General features: G+C 39.5%; 1 protein-coding gene across 1 annotated transcript in view; it reads right to left on the minus strand.

Moving 5' to 3' along the window:
• LOC143024845 (putative peptidase C1-like protein F26E4.3) overlaps nt 1-7,919 on the minus strand; it is a 315,569-nt gene extending 307,650 nt beyond the window's left edge. The window contains exon 1 of the mRNA XM_076184134.1: nt 7,824-7,919. The gene's annotated coding sequence lies outside the window, so the exon portion shown is untranslated. The remainder of the gene's footprint in view (nt 1-7,823) is intronic.
• Between the last annotated feature and the right edge of the window lie 2,134 nt (nt 7,920-10,053).

Below are 10,053 nucleotides of genomic sequence, written 5' to 3' on the forward strand. Positions count from 1 at the left end.
AAGGGAGAACGGAGAGGAAGGGGAAGACGAGGTAAGGAAAAAGGGGAAAGTGAGAAGGAGGACGAAGAAAGAGGAATAAAGGGGAGGGGGATCGAGAGGAAGAGGGAGGGAGGGAGGGAGGGAAAGGAAGGAGAAGGACGGAGGAGGTAGGAGGAAGAAGAGGGAGGTGGGGAGGAGAAAGAGGGAAAGGGGGAGGAGGGGGAAGAGAAAAGGGGTTAGGTGCTGGCAGCAGGGACTCGCTCTAATGCCAGCAATGACTGCGGAGGTGTGAAGGAGGGGAGAGGGAGAGGTAGGAGGGGAGGGGGAGGGGGAGGGGGAGAGGGAGGGTGGGGGGGGTAGGTGGTACTGACAATTTAGAACAGCAATGACGCTGCTTCAAGTAATTTGAAGAGTTGAGACATTTCACCCCAATGACAAATACAAATGGACAAAAACATCATAAAAATACGACAGAAAAATTAGAGAGTAAAAAGACATTTTTGTATTATGTTTTGGTCATTACGGTGTTCGGACCCCCTCCCCCCTAGACGTGCGCCAGAGGTATTGACCAATCCTAATTTAAATCACGTGGTTCTTAACCAGAACAGTCCGTAAATGATGCAAGAATTTCTCGGGTAACACTTTACCTACTACTCTTATTGCCGCCAGGCGATTTTATTCATCACCGTGGCATCCAATCGGGAGCGTAGGACTTTACTCAGTAAGCAGAACGCACAAACAACGACATTACTCAACAGGCATCATCCTATGACGTCACAAATCCTCGCTCGAAGTTTCAACTACACTAATGGCGTGTTAAATATTTCTCTGTTGTGGTGCATCTGATTTACTCATCTATTTATTTATTATTGTACAAACATTTGACATGGACGGGAGTTTCGATTAATATCTTTGATACGATGACGTCCACGTAGGCGTCCTGAGAATGGCGTCGGTGTCTAGATAATATTTCTGTAGTTGTAGCTGAGTGACCCCCAAATTCTGTGAACTGGTTGGTTAATTTTTTCTGTTTATTATTATTACTCACAATAAAGGAGAACGAGTAATGCAGCATTGACTTTATATTCTATAACGCAAGTAGTATGATGCGTTGTACATTAGGCATCCAATGCTGCGCTCGAAAATTTGACTCGTATTGAAGAGGTCGTTTCCTTTGGCAGAACCCCGTGCTAGATTGTCCACAAAGATAGCTCTGGTAATTTACAGTTCACTTGACGAAACCCTAAGTCCGGAACAATACAGTAATTTCAGATCCTGAAACTGCCCCGCCAAAGTAAATATCAATATTCCAATTTCCATTTTTTCTTTAAACGAACTGCACAGTTTCCAGCAATCTGGCTACTACCACACACTTCAGTTCTGGCTGTTAGGGGATAGGGGTTTACGGTTGCCCTATATCCTGCCTATTGTTAAAGGGACAACTACATTACAGCATCTCACTCTAACAAGTATTTCGACTTTCGTATTTCTATCGTTTTTGCTTAGAGAACGAAGACCTTCATCTATCCTGATCTTGCTAGCGAGACGTGATGTCGTTCGGGTGGTCGCGGGGACTCGGGCCAAAACAAGTCTCATTTGACTACGAATCAATCTTTACCAATGTCCCTACCGAAATTTCCTCTTGTAAATAAAAACCACACATCTTGTTTGAACCTTGCACAACTACAACCTGACACTAACTACACAACCTTGATAGTTGAAGGTAGAAACAGCAGTTACAAAATTCAAACATAGAAAAAGACACAACCCGTCTACCTGTTACACGCCACAAACCTTTTGTACAACAACCCTTCAATAATTACCTTCTAATTACTATTCATTACTTATTCACCTAGTCTCATTGAACAAAGTTAACCAGTAATCCAAAGTTTTCCTGTGTTGTTGAATCATTTCACCGCATTTCATTAATTGTATCTACTTTGTCAAGTGATTTCAATTGCCTTATGAAAAATCCCTTGAGTATGGGAACATGTTTCAGCCTCATCACCTTGCCAAGCGATTCCAACCAGCCAAGAGAAAATCTCGCATTCATGATCAGAGTCCCTCTTCAGCCGACTAAATTTGTCTGACCTCAACTGGAATAAAATTATCTAATGTTGGAATGGAATCCCTAGTGTACCCATTACATACTACAAGACTCTCTACTACAAGACTCTCTCTCTGCCACTTGATACGAAAGGTGATATCACGTCCTCTGAAATTCAAGTGGTCGTCCTCGACAAATCGTTGTCGAACTCGTAACAACATCACTTCCTCGACCACAAACTGCCAAGGTGACAGGTCCCCAAGTGGATCTCAGGCTGCAGTCATCACCCACACTTATTGGATGCTGTTTTCATAAATCACCCCTTCGTACTCATCCTCACCCTCCACCTCCCCACCCACCCTCCCTCCCTCCCTACCTCTCACCTCGTTTTCACCTACACTTCCTACGTCTCACTTCACTTCCCTTCACTGACGTCATATTTCGCCAAATTGTTTTTCGCCAAACTTCCTTGGGTTAGGATAGGTGAGCTTAGGTTAGGTTAGGTTAAGTCAGGTTATGGTAGATTGAGCTAAGATTGGATTAGGAATTTCCCCCCTGTGATTTTCCCTCCTGAATTATAAAAACATATATCCCCTCTCTTCACTACATATGCCTTCTCTTCATCTTCTTCCTTCACGTTTTCCTCACTATTTCAGATTCCTGAAACATCTTCCTGACTACATCTCGCATCGTTTCCTCTCCTCCTCCTCCTCCTCCTTCTTCCTACCTCGGCTACCCACCATTGTTCCCACAAGAGACTTCTTGTCCAGGGTCTGATTTGCCGATGCAGAAACTCACGACTCCGAGTATAGTTTCTCTTTTATTTTATTCACGTATCAGATTTTACCTTTTCCCAAGACCCCTCCCCTCCCCACTCCCCTACCCTCCCCTCTCTATCTTTCTCAGGCTGATACCCTCTATTCTCCCTATACCCTTTACCTATCCCCCACATGCAAAGGATTACAAAGGCGGAGCATGCCGACAGAAGACCTTTTGGTCCATATTTGGGTCGGATGCGAAAAAAATCATAACAATGATAAATAAATGAATAAATAAAAACTATAATAATGTAAATGTTAAATAAGATACACAAATAAATGCATAGGTATAGTTAAATAATAAACAAACAGGTAAATAGTAAATAATAATAAATTGGCATATAACTCATAATAAATTATAATCAAGCAAATGATAATAAACAAACGGAAAAATTATAAAACAAATAAACAAAAGGCAACCCTGGGGCAAGCTGATCGAACCTGACGAGGATTGTTTGGGATGGGAAAGGTGACTGCCTGGGAGTTTGCCCGGAGAGACCGTGGGGGACTACCGACGGGGCGTGAGTGAACCGAGGAGACACGTGGCGCGTGCTCCCAATTGATGATTGATGATGGTATTTATAATCAACCTCGCCTCCCACGGTCTTCCTTCTCGTTCTTCTATCAGTCACGCGCGCATTTGAACGGCATCAAGAGGTACCAATAGGAAGACAACAAAACTCTTATGCTTTTCCATATTCTATAATCACTGTATGTGTATAGAATACATATATCTATACTACATACACACACACACACACATATATATATATATATATATATATATATATGTGTGTGTGTGTGTGTGTGTGTGTGTGTGTGTGTGTGTGTGTGTGTGTGTGTGTGTGTGTGTGTGTGTGTGTGTGTGTGTGTGTGTGTGTGTGTGTGTGTGTGTGTGTGCGCGCGCGCCGCGACCTCTGCTATCATATATATATATAGACACCGTAACATCTTGTAAATGTAACATTAATATCATACATATTTTATTATGGTTAACAACTCACGATTTTATCCAGCCTTGTGGGGGAGCTCTTTAGCGAGTTCCCTCTCAGATAAATGAAATCGCCAATATCTGCCACGTAACTCCTGCAAACTTCTCTACTTTGTTCCTCAACTTTCCGTCTCATCTTGTTCCTTCTCCCATTTTTTTTTTTTTTTTTTTTTACAGTAGATGTACTCCGTTTGTAATATTGGATAGGTAATAACAGGTACTTATCGATAACAACTAATTAAAAATAATAGGCAATAATATCCCTACGACTCATAAAACAACAACAAAAAACACTCTAGCCTCTATTTAGGGCATCTGACCATGTCACGGGGGCCGTACGGGAAAATAAAACAAAAAATCTAAATGTTGATTCACCACCATGAGCAACGAATATAAAAAGAAATATAAATGGTTACATACAAATGTCAACAGCACATGAACTCCATCACATATGGAATGTCTGACTCGTGATGTTTTATCTACCTGACCTGCGTTTATTTGTTGATCTCACTTGATTTTCATGAACACTCACCCGCGCGCCATCTGTTTCCTGACTCGTGCATTAGAGAAACGTGGAGATTAAGATCTGAAAACGATTTTGACAGACACCTCTGCTCTAGGCACCATTAAGGCTGACACTAAAACACGATCACAAGTGCTACCAGGAGATCTGCACAATTTTTCAAGCAATGAATGAAAGGTAAAACATAAATAGGCAACTGTTGTAGTGGTGACGTCATGTCGCTTGCACATCATTCCCTTCGCGAGCAACGGTAATGAAAACTATATTGCCATAAAATGCCTATCATGGGTGATAATGATATATACTTCTATAAAATTAAGACAATCACAAGAAATTTATCAATGAATGTATAAAGATAATATGGACATTATGATTTCCACCAACAGATAACAAACACAACGAAAACATTGGTAGAAACGAACAAATAAAAAATGAAAAAAATTGACAAGTATCTTAAAATATGATTCACTCAGTTCTTTCAAACTCTTGGTACATTTGATTCTGTTATGTGCCAGGCAATTTTTTTCAGGCAGAGCAGCCACTCTCGTATATTGAAGTTATCAAATTAGAGAATGTGTTTCCCCAATACTTTAGGTGGGCTAATGAGAAAGATGAAATACTATTCTTCACACAACTATGTCAGACACGCACAGCACACGATATTGGTACCAGTGTGTCATATCTATTCTTAATTGTAGAGGCAACATGGCACGTGTCACGTTGAAAAAATGAAATATACTCTGCCAAGATTTGACGTAATCTGATATATTTGTTGACATTAATTTGGCATACTTATCGTTCTTAACCACCCCCCACCCTGCTAAATAAAACGAACACATATATCAGTCGTCTACTTACTATAGTCGCTCGGCTCGGCCAACGTCGTCACCTTTGCTTTATCTCGAACACTTAGTTTTTGTAACACTGAAATTGATTCCCAATGCTAAACGTATCCACAAAGTACATCGAAATAACAGCCACAAATCTTTCAAAATGAAAATTCTATTTGACTAATTTCTAGCAATCACGTATAAACACTTCTAAACTCAATCATTTAATCCATAGAATAAAGAAATTCTTCAAAGTTCACTTATCTATACTTTTTCTAAGATATCCATTGTTACGGACGAATATGTAACTAAGACAGAAAAAAAGAACATTTTATCCATGAATGAAACTAGACTGTTTAACAAATGAAATGCAACATAAAGAGAAAAAAAATATTGAATTCTGGAACGAAAGAAAAAAAACGAGAAATACTAAAAAAAAAAAAAAAAAAAAAAAAATCAGTTGTCAAAAGTTTAATCGAGGTATTTGAAAACTTGCTAACCCAGCACAACAACAACGACTAGCTTTATGCCATGCTGTTCCTGGTCTCCCGTCTATGGTCACTCTCACGGCCCCTTCCCTCACCGATCGTGACCCACCTGACCTAACACGCGTCATTCAAAACAGCTACTCTGATTGGCCATCTCTACTAAAGTCGCTTTAAATCGACAAATAAAAGCGACCAACTCTGATAATTTTTTTCAGCTAAATACCAAGAGATTTTCTTTCTTCTGTCATAACGATTTACTAAGACATTTTTTATGGTATTTTGTTTTCCCCAGATACGAAGGTTGGCCCACACCAGAAAAAATCTTCCTCTTCTTCCTCCTCCTCCTCTTCACCTCTATGTTCATTCGTGACACAAATTACTTTGGATACACACACACACACACACACACACACACACACACACACACACACACACACACACACACACACACACACACACACACACACACACACAAAACCTCGTGGCTTAGTGGTTAGAGTTTCCGGCTGCCACTACGGGGGTCCGGGTTCGAATCCCGCCCAGGGATAAAATAATTTCAGTATCGCTACGCTTCGAGTCGTTACTACAACTCTCGTGGGCGGGGAATTGGGTGTGTGTGCGTGTAAGGTCACAGCATTACCCATAGATCGGTCATACGAGCTCTGAGCTCTCTTCCGGGAGGGAAATAGCTGTCGATCACGAGTCCAACACGTGATCGAAAGACCACTGTGAATACGCACACACACACTCACGGAAGTCCTCGATGTAGAGGACTTAATAAATTTGGTAGAGAGAAGCACGAGAACACGAAAAAAAAAAAAAAAAGGATAGTTAAAGAAGAGATCTGAAAAGAAAAAAATAGTTTTCCACACAGAGTGGTGGACATCTGGAACAAACTGGACAAAACAACAGTGTGTGCAAAAACCATATACGACTGAGCAAACTAGACACTGCGAGATACAAAGGCGGGACACCACGAGCATAGCTTCCCTTCCCGTGAGATATTAGGAAAATACAACTAGGTAGGTAAATACACACACACGTACGTACGTACACACACACATAACCTCGTGGTGCAGTGGTTAGAGTTCACGGTTGCCACTACGGCGGTCAGGGGAATCCCGCCCAGGGATGAAATAATTTCAGTATCGCTTCGCTGCGGGTTGTTACTCCAACTCTCGTGGGCGGGGAGTTGGGTGTGTGCGTGTAAGGTCAGAGCATTACCCATAGATCGGTCATATATGAGCTCTGAGCTCTCTTACGGAAGGGAAATAACTGTCGATCACGAGTCCAACACGTGATCCAATACCATGGTGAATCACACACACACGTATTTTGAACTATGTTGTTCATCCTACGTGCCGTCAGGTGATTTTATTCAGCTAAGGGGTGTCGCCCTCATTATCAACAACATTTCCAAAAGATTAGAAGGTTCAATTCGTGAACTACTGACGCAAGCACCACGGGCACTCCTCGCTGTGAAGAAGTGGAAGAGGAGGAGGAAGAAGAGGAAATGAAAGTGGTAGGGTAAGAAAAAGAGGGGGAAGAACAAGAAGGAGAAAAAGAAAAGAAAACAGAGGAAAAGGAACAAATAAGATGAAGAGGAGGTGGAAGAAAACGGAAAAGATTAGGCTTATTAGCCCCACCACCCACTCTAGTAGTTTAACACAGCGAGTTTCAAGCACCACTAATAACTAAGACACAACATCCGTCTGGATGACGCAAAACGATTTCATTCGGTTTCAGAACCGTCCCCTAGGAGAAGCTTCTTCGCTAAATAAAAAAAAAAAAAAAAAACGCACAACTACATAACCTCGGCTTAAAACGTTGTTTTTTGTCCTATCTTTTTTTGGAAAAAATAAATAAATGTCAGTGATGTGGCACGCACTGCTCTAACGGTTAGATTCAAATGTAAATAAACTATGAGATTTCGTTTGCCAAATGAGGTTCAACTATGTCAACATTTCTATAAGTTTATCTATCATTTCTTTACTGCTGAATACTTTAAAAAAAAAATAAAGACTCCAACGTTACATGGAGTTCTAATTTCCCATACAGAAAAAACTGGGTGTATCAGGACTATTACGCATAACTGTACATAGCAGTTAGGAGACACCAGATCTCATGTCGGCAAGCAGGTAACTTACCTTGAGAAGTCACAACCGCCCGACCTGGCAACTGTTCAGGCAGCGACTGTTGACCGGAGTTGGGCGCAAGAGATCCTCAGCGACTTGACGTCATCGCCACAGCCAATCACAAGCTGCTGCACTTGCTGTTGACCAATCAGAGAGTCCAAGTGCAATAATGTGGGAAGCGGAATTGATGAAGAAGTTCAATTAACCCATATTTGAACAAAATTAAACAAAATCGAAAATGGAAGAAACAAAGGAAAATAAAATATTGCTGTCCCATGAATAAAAGGGAATCCAATTATAACTGCGACAAAGTAACAAAAACAAATTAATAAAAGTTCTTCACTTGCAAGTAGAATGTCCTTTTCATATTGAATGCCAACTGAAAAAAATGCAGCGGTGACGAATAAAAAAAAATTGACGCTGAACAGAATAAAAGGAAAAACAATATATGACCGACACAATAAACAAATAAAATCCACTTCCTTAACTTAGCTCCTGGCTGACGTCACGCGATTTGATTCAGCCTAAGAAGGAATATAGGACCCTATACTTGATAGGGTTCGATTCCCTTTTGTACCTCCAATGGTATTTGGTGCCAACTCCGTTTTCTGTGGAGTTGCGGGGTGCCTCCTGTCATGCATACAATACGTGTATTTAATGTCACTACTTAATCTCCCGTTAGATGAATAAAATCGTCTGGCGGCAACGATAATTATCTAATAAGGCAAGTTAGCCGGTCAGCATGGCATCAAGTAACAAATTACATAAATCACGCCACAGCAGTAAATATATAATCATTGGAATGATAGATACATCAGCATTCGGCCACGGGGATGTCTATTTAGTAATTAATTCTTATTCGTTGTTATTCTTTTATTTATTCTATGTTAAATTTACTTGAAATATTTTCATTTAATATTATATTTTCTATTATTTCATTATTACATTTATTTACTATCATTTATTTGTTTATTTCTCTATCAAATCGAATAAAAAATTACGGTCACTGGACTTAGGACCATCATGTTTAGGAATGACGTTGCTCATGGAAAAGAGTAAGGATGGCTTTTGGGCATTCATTAATTCAAATACATATATATATATATATATATATATGTATATATAAATACATATATATGTACATATATATATATATATATATATATATATATATATATATGGAGTCGATGAGACGTAAATTGTGTTTTGTAATTTCAACGTGTTACCATTTTTGTACAGGGAAATGAACAGAGGGCGTCACGAAAGTCTTTTAATCAAGGCATCCCTCAACACGTAAAATACAAAACGCATCTAACAAAAAATTACAAAATAAGAAGATTCGGGCAGTAACCAGGGTTGGTCATACGCGCATTACATGCTCTCTGACAAAAGTGTCCGCACCGTTTTCTATGACGTGATGGCCCGTCTAATGCATTTTATATTGTCAACGCCTGCTAAATATTACTTTGTGTACTTGCCAAATTACATAAATTTATTATTAATAATAATAGTAACAATAATGATAATAATAACAACAACAATAATAATAATCACAATGATAACATTAATAATAATAATAATGATAATAATAATAATAATAATAATAATAATAATAATAATAATAATAATAATAACAATATTAATAATACCCTGATGAAGCTGGGGGTATTCTCAGTCTATTGTTTGCGTTGTTTTAGTGTGGGGCTATTTCTACATCACCAGCATTTAGCAATAGATGAGCAGTCGCCGGTGGTCAACTCTTTTTAATTAAACTAAACGACGATTTAAAAACATCTTATTTTTTGGTGAATCGATACCAATAACTATGTCTTCTCTCTAAATTTTCCTGCGCCAGATAGGCCTTTTATATAATTATAATTACCCCCATCTGTTATGCACTGTCAAGTCACCACTAATATAGAAAAACCACTCGCATACGAATCCTCACTCTGATCACTAACTCTAACTTGTTTGTGGCGAGGATATATTGTCCTACAGAATATAACCACTGATGCAAAATCCTGAAGTTTTCATTATTTACCTTATTGTAGTATACAAGAAAGAAGCAATGCTCGTACCCGTCCCCTAGTCTCCAATTTATTATATCTAGCCTCAAATTCTCATATCTGGGGTATTGGCTACGTTATTGTGCAGTATAATTTACGCAGTAGCATGCAGTCAATACTTTAGGGACTATATGGGGCGCCCTTGCGGACCAGAGCCCCTTATAGTTTGTCTATGT

This window comes from Oratosquilla oratoria, chromosome 4 (assembly GCF_046742065.1).
Source record: "Oratosquilla oratoria isolate Oo_2021 chromosome 4, ASM4674206v1, whole genome shotgun sequence".
Lineage (NCBI taxonomy): Eukaryota > Metazoa > Arthropoda > Malacostraca > Stomatopoda > Squillidae > Oratosquilla > Oratosquilla oratoria.